A 6882-nucleotide genomic window follows, 5' to 3' on the forward strand; every position below is an offset into this window, starting at 1 on the left:
GAAAGAAAGAGAAAGAAAGAAAGAAAGAGAGAGAGAGAGAGAGAGGGAGGGAGGGAGGGAGGGAGGGAGAGGAAGGAAGGAAGAGAGAAGAAGGAAGGAAAGAAAGGGAGGGAGGGAGGGAGGGTCAGTCTGGAGTTGGAAGGTTCAGTTGAATTGTTCGAGGTGACAAGGTAGGAGAAACTGACTCTACTAGGCTATGGACCCAGGTTCCCTGTCCTCTGCCTTCCCACCTATCACAGTAGCCGAACTGTCCATGCTCCCATCCCAGTCCACACCCCCACCCTCCACCCACCACACCTGATCCCAGTCTGCTCAAGGACCCAGATCCAGCAGCCGCCCCACTCCCTCCTCTCCTTCTTCTTCCTCCTCACCGGTTTTCCTTTTTCCTAGATTATTCCCACTATCAGCTCGCAAACAGGCAGCCATTTTTCCTCCCATCTGGGGATAACTTTCTTTTTTTTTTTGTTTTGAGACGGAGTCTCGCTCTGTCGCCCAGGCTGGAGTGCAGTGGCCAGATCTCAGCTCACTGCAAGCTCCGCCTCCCGGGTTTACGCCATTCTCCTGCCTCAGCCTCCCGAGTAAGCTGGGACTACAGGCGCCCACCACCTCGCCCGGCTAGTTTTTTGTATTTTTTAGTAGAGACGGGGTTTCACTGTGTTAGCCAGGATGGTCTCGATCTCCTGACCTCGTGATCCGCCCGTCTCGGCCTCCCGAAGCGCTGGGATTACAGGCTTGAGCCACCGCGCCCAGGCTGGAGATAACTTTCTTTAGGATATATGTCTTCATTGAACATTTTGTTTGTTGGGTTTTTTTTTTGTTTGTTTGAGAGTTTGAGATTTTTCTCTTTTTATTTATTTTAGAGACAGGGTCTTACTCTGTTGCCCAGGCTGAAGTGCAATGGCATAATCAGCTCACTGCCTCAAACTCCTGGGCTCAAGCAATCCTCCCGCCTCAGCCTCCTAAGTAGCTAGGACCACAGGTGCGCACCACCACACCCAGTTTTTAAAATCTTTTGTAGAGGCGGGTCTTGCTATGTTGCCCAGACTGGTCTTAAACTCTTGGCCTCAAGCGAGTCTCCCAGCTAAGCCTCCCAAAGGGCAGGGATTACAGGCATGAGCCACCGTGCCAGACCACAAAATTTTTCTTTTTTCTTTTTTTTTTTTTGAGATGGAGTCTCGCTCTGTCACCCAGGCTGGAGTAGAGTGGCATGATTTCGGCTCACTGCCACCTCCACCTCCTGGGTTCAAGCGATTCTCCTGCCTCAGCCTCCCAAGAAGCTGGGATTACAGACATGTGCACCCACATCCGACTAATTTTTGCATTTTTAGTAGAGATAGGGTTTCACCATGTTGGCCAGGATGGTCTCAAACTCCTGATCTCGGGCAGTCTGCCCACCTTGGCCTCCCAAGGTGCTAGGATTACAGGCATTAGCCACCACGCCTGGCAGATTTTTCAAAATACAATATCAAGTTGAGGGACAGCTCTCCCTCTTTGCCTGTCATTTCTTTCCTTCACTTCCTTAGAAATTCAGTCCAGAAGGCCCTGGGGGAGCGGCAAGCCATGCAGCGGCCCCCCTGGGTGGCCAGGTATGGCCATCAGACCCGTAGCCAGGTGAGTGTGGAAATCACCCAGGAGGGCGACCTGCTGGGAGGTAACAGAGCCTGGCAGGGGTAGAAAGGAGGGAGTCCTGTCAGTGAGTCAGAGTGGAGTGAAAAAGGCAATTTGTGGGGTGTGGGAGCCCAAGTGGGGTGAGGGGGCACCTGGGACCTGGCACTGGTGACCAAGGGCCCTACCCCATTTTACTCTTCTCCATGGCGCTAACACTGTGCGAAGTGTTAGGAATGTACTTGTCTGTTTATGTATCATCAGCCCCGCCCATCCACCCACTAGAAGATCCTCCAGGGCAGGGACTTGGTCACTGCTGTATTCTCAGGGATACTGGTGGCATTTGGTAAAGTGCTGAATGAATGGGTGTAACCTGTAGCCCCGTCCCTTGACCATCTCAGACAGCGAGACTTGGCAACACCTGCATGAGGCGGCAGGCAAGAGAGAGAAGTGAACCTTGTTGGGGGTTTCTGCTTTGACCACAGAGGAGAGAGGGGGACAGCTTTCATTGAAGCAGAAAGGAAGAGTGAGCCAGGGCTGGGTGGGGAGGGAGTCGGGTTGGGGCAGATTCTATTTGCGGGGACCTGCAAGTGCCTGGATGGGGATGCCCCCTAGGCTGCTGGAGAGAGGGTCCGGGGCACAGGGCCGCAGAGCTGGGCAGGGAGGAGGGGACGGTCAGCAGCAGGCTGAGCTGCCAGTACTAAGGCTGCGGCAGGCGGCTCTAGAACAATCTGCCACTTGCAATGCAGGAATTAAGAAAGGAGGCCAGGCGCGGTGGCTCATAGCTGTAATCTCAGCACTTTGGTAGGCCAAGGCGGGGGCGGATCACCTGAGGTCAGAAGTTCAAGACCAGCCTGGCCAACATGGTGAAACCCCATCTCTACTAAAAATACATTTAGCTAGGTGTGGTGGTGCACGCCTGTAATCCCAGCTACTCGGGAGGCTGAGGCAGGAGGCTCGCTTGAACCCAGGAGGTGGAGGTTGCAGTGAGCCGAGATCGCAGCATTGCACTCCAGCTTGGGCTACAGAGCCAGACTCCGTCTCAAAAAAAAAAAAAAAAAAAAAAGGAATGGGAGGTTTGGAGGGACACAAAACACAGTTTCAACAAAATGAGCTTTGCTGACTCAGTACCTGCCAGGGTTTACGCTCATTTCCCCATCCCTGGAGGAAGCGGGCAGGAGAGAAAGTGAATTCCGCGTTCCCAGTCCCGAGAATGCGGCGGAAACCACGCGGCGCCGCCGAGCGGGCAGCAGGGGGAGCCGCTGAGCCGGGGGCTGAGGGTTGCAGGCGGCTGTGGCCTTGGCCAGGCATCGCCACCAGGTGGCGCCGCGCGCTTTCCGGGCGCCCAACCCGGAGGCCGCGAGGTAGGGGAGCGGATGCCCAGGGGAGAAGCGCGGCTGGGTGGCCTAAGGCTCCCGGCACCCGGGCTCGGTCGCGGCCTCCTTGCCTCCTGCAGGGGTGGCGGCAGCACAGAGGTGTGCACCTCCACAGCCGGCCCCACACCCGCGGAGACTGAAGGCCGTGCACGAGGCTGCGAGCAGGAGCATCCAACAGGCTAGGGTTTGAATCCCTGGGCAGCTGCCTGCATGAAGGCGCGCGGCCTCGCCCCTCTCCACCTCAGACCTAGCGCCTGTGCAGTGGGAGCATGACACTGATCTCACAGGGCGGCTGTGAGGATTAAATTAGGTGACAGTAGTGGTGATGATGATAACATGTGTACTGGGTTCTCGTCCAGGTCTGGCGAGGTTCAGGGCACTTCACAGATATTAACTCATGATTCTAGTTCCCTGTGATGCTGGGATGGCTGAGGACCAGGGGCTGAGTCTCCTGCACAAAGGGAAGGGCGGCCAGGCCTCTCTTATCGTGGCCACATTCCCCGCTGGCCCCGGGTGCTGTTGATGCTGAGGGATGATTGTGCCCAAAGGCAGTAGAGAGAGGAAGGGCCTTCAATGCCGAAGGCCGGGGGGCCTCTTGTTTCTAGTTCTGCAGCCCCGCAGCCCACGGTGACAGGGAGCAGAGGCTGCGGGTGGCAGAGCCCCACTGTCGATCTGAGAACAGTGGAGGAACCACGGAGGCAGACAGCACCTCCCGCAGGAGCCAGGGGGTTGAGGCTGCAGTAAGCTGAGATCGTGCCACTGCAATCCAGCCTGGGCAACAGAGAGAGACGCCTGTAATCCCAGCACTTTGGGAGGCTGAGGCCAGTGGATCACCTGAGGTCACGAGTTTGAGATCAGCCTGGCCAACATGGTGAAACCCTGTCTCTACGAAAAAATACAAAAATTAGCCGTGTGTGGTGGCGCATTCCTGTAACTCCAGCTATTCGGGAGGCTGAGGCAGGAGAATCGCTTGAACCCGGGAGGTGGAGGTTGCAGTGAGCCAAGATCGTGCCACTGGGCTCCAGCTTGGGTGACAGAGTGAGACTCAGTTTCAAAAAGAAAGAAAGAAAAATATTCTTCTTTTAGAGCAGAAACATCCAGTCTCACAAAGCTCAAAGATGCCGTTCTAAAATATACTAGAAGGATAGCTCAAACACTCACATTTTCTGGGGTTCACTCTGTGTCAGGCTCAGTTATAAGCAGTTTTTTTTTTTTTTTTTTTTGAGACAGAGTCTAGCTCTGTTGCCCAGGCTGGAGTTCAGTGGCCGGATCTCAGCTCACTGCAAGCTCTGCCTCCCAGGTTTACGCCATTCTCCCGCCTCAGCCTCCCGAATAGCTGGGACTACAGGCGCCCGCCACCTCGCCCAGCTAGTTTTCTTTGTATTTTTTAGTAGAGATGGGGTTTCACCGTGTTAGCCAGGATGGTCTCGATCTCCTGACCTCGTGATCCGCCCGTCTCCCAAAGTGCTGGGATTACAGGCTTGAGCCACCGCGCCCGGCCAAGCAGTTTTACATATATGAATTACTTATTTCCAACAACAATTCTAAAAGTTGAGCACTGGCCTCTGCTGTGGTCTAAGCAGCCCCAGAGCCTTCTGGGAAAGGCACCCCTGCTGTGGACGGAGGATGGGTCTGTGGTGGGTGAGTGGAGGCCACAGCTCAGCTCTGAGGTTTCAGCCTCAGTGACCGGGCAGAGTGCCTTCCTTGCCTTCCTCACATGGAGGTGGCCCAGAGTTGGTGGCCCTGGTGAGACTGGTTGGAGGTGTGTTGAGTTTGAGGGCTCCGTGGAATGTTGGGGGGATTTCCAGAGGCAGCTGGAGGGGAAGAGGTGGTGGCCAGGGTGGAGGAGTGGGTGGTGAAGGAGAGATGAGCTGCGGTCAAGACCAGGGTGACACTGGGCAGTAAGGGTGATCCCGAGGACTCAGATCCCCCAGGGCCTCGGAAGCAAAAGGTTGGGTGGTGGGAACTCCATGGGAGGGTCCCCAGAAGCCCCTGTTTACCATCTGTGGTCTGTCCTGGGGTGGGGCAGGCAGGGCGAGGGGGCTTCATGACCCAAGTGAGGGGTGGGCCTGGGTGGGGAGTATTTTCAGCAGGTTCTTTCCCCACTGTCACCCCAGTGAGGCCACCTGAGGTCACCTCTTCCCCGGGGGGTCTCGGGCCACTGGCACCTCTAAGGCCTGGGGCTGCTGTGAGTTTCGGCCCCGGGAGGAAAGGGTGAGTCTGAACTCACTTGAAGTTCTGAGTCCTGGGGCTTCAGGGCCACACCTACCTGAGTTTGTGCTGGGGGTTGGTGCCCTCCCTCTGCGGTTGTCAGCAGGGTGCCTTCTCCCCAGGCTCCTTCTCCTCTTCTCCAAGAAAGAGGCCGGGGCACCTGTCCTCCCAGCTCACACATTCCACGAACCCCCGGGGGAGGACGGTCCTCAGCAGCTGACCCTCTCCCCTTTCTTACCACCAGCCGAGAATGAGGATGTGCTGAGAAGCCAGAAACAGCACTCCCTGCCCCCCATCCCCACCCACCGCGCTCAGAGGCCTAGAACAAAAACATACCACAAATAGAAATCAAAGCCTGAGAAAGAATCGAGGAGCCATGACCCCGCCGTGGGAAAGGCTGTGTGACCTTGGCCAAGTCACTTCACTTCTCTGAGTGCACCTGCCTGTCTGTAAAATGGGGTAATGATCTCAACCTTGGGGAGCTGCTGGGAGAAGGCGAGCTAAGATGTCAGAGGCTGGGTGCAGGTGTGAAGTTCAGTCTGAAAACAAAGCCCCTCGCAGCAGGGTCCTCGCCGGACTCCCCGCTTGCCCTGGGCTCTCCCACCCCCGCAGTCAGACCGGGACTGCCCCTGACCACTTTCCCGTAAGGCTGCGGTGGACGGGCTGCCACACTTGTCTGGGGAGCGCTTCTGCAGTCTCGCTCTCCACTTCCTGTTTTTCTCCCCAACGAATTTTGCGCCATTACTCTTTCATGGGGTGAGGGGCGAGTGGGGGCGGAGGCGGAGGCCTGCCTGGGAAGGAAGCCCTGGGGTCGGAGGCGCCCAGGACGCCACGAGGTTGTGAGAGGAGTGTGCTTTGCACTCTGCAGGCTCCAGCTCAGAGTAGCTGAGGATGCTAAGGAGGCTGGGGGCTGGCCCACGGGGGGAGCAGAGGAGTCCTCAGTGCGGTCCTCACTCTGGAAACAGCATTTTTCCCTAGGCTTGAGAATGACTCCGGGGATGGACTGATCCAGGCTGGACCCACATCTGTCCGGTGATACCAGGGGCAGAGGGACCACTCTGACAGGTGAGTCCAGCCTCCCTACTCCCCGGAGGCTGTCAGGCCTTGGATCATGGACTGCAGGGTCACTCGGCGTCAGGCCTCTCCTTGAAGGGTGTGAAGGGGCTGTTCCTGCACTGGCTGGGACGTGGACACTTGTCCTTCCTCTTCCTCGGCTACAGCCCCCTGCCCCTGGGCAAAGCATCACCTTGCCCCTTCATGACCACATCATTCATGTATTCCTTCATGACTGGCGACACCCTCTGGGTGCCAAACACAGGGAGGCAGCCCAGGAGCCAGTCCAGATCCATGCAGAGTCACTCAGGAGCAGCTGAGTGAATAGGCAACCACAGTTGAGTAGACTGAGTGCTGGGAGGGGGATGATACAGCCCGCAGTATGAGGAAGGGCTCCTTGGGGCAAGGGGGCCAAAGCAGGTAACATCTGTGCACGGCCCGAATTCTACTGAGTAGTTAGCAGAGAAAGTGCGTGCGTGCGTGTGTGTGTGTGTGTGTGTGTGTGTGCAGGACAGGGCAGAAGGAAGTGTGGAGAAGGGCACTCCAGGTAAAGGGAACAGCATGTGCAAAGGCCCAGAGTCAGACAGTGAGCCTGGGATGTTCTGGAGCTACAAGTCCCGGTTCTTGGCCCAGCAGG

Source organism: Rhinopithecus bieti, unplaced genomic scaffold (assembly GCF_001698545.2).
Source record: "Rhinopithecus bieti isolate Rb0 unplaced genomic scaffold, ASM169854v2 scaffold_16234, whole genome shotgun sequence".
NCBI classification, from domain to species: Eukaryota; Metazoa; Chordata; class Mammalia; order Primates; family Cercopithecidae; genus Rhinopithecus; species Rhinopithecus bieti.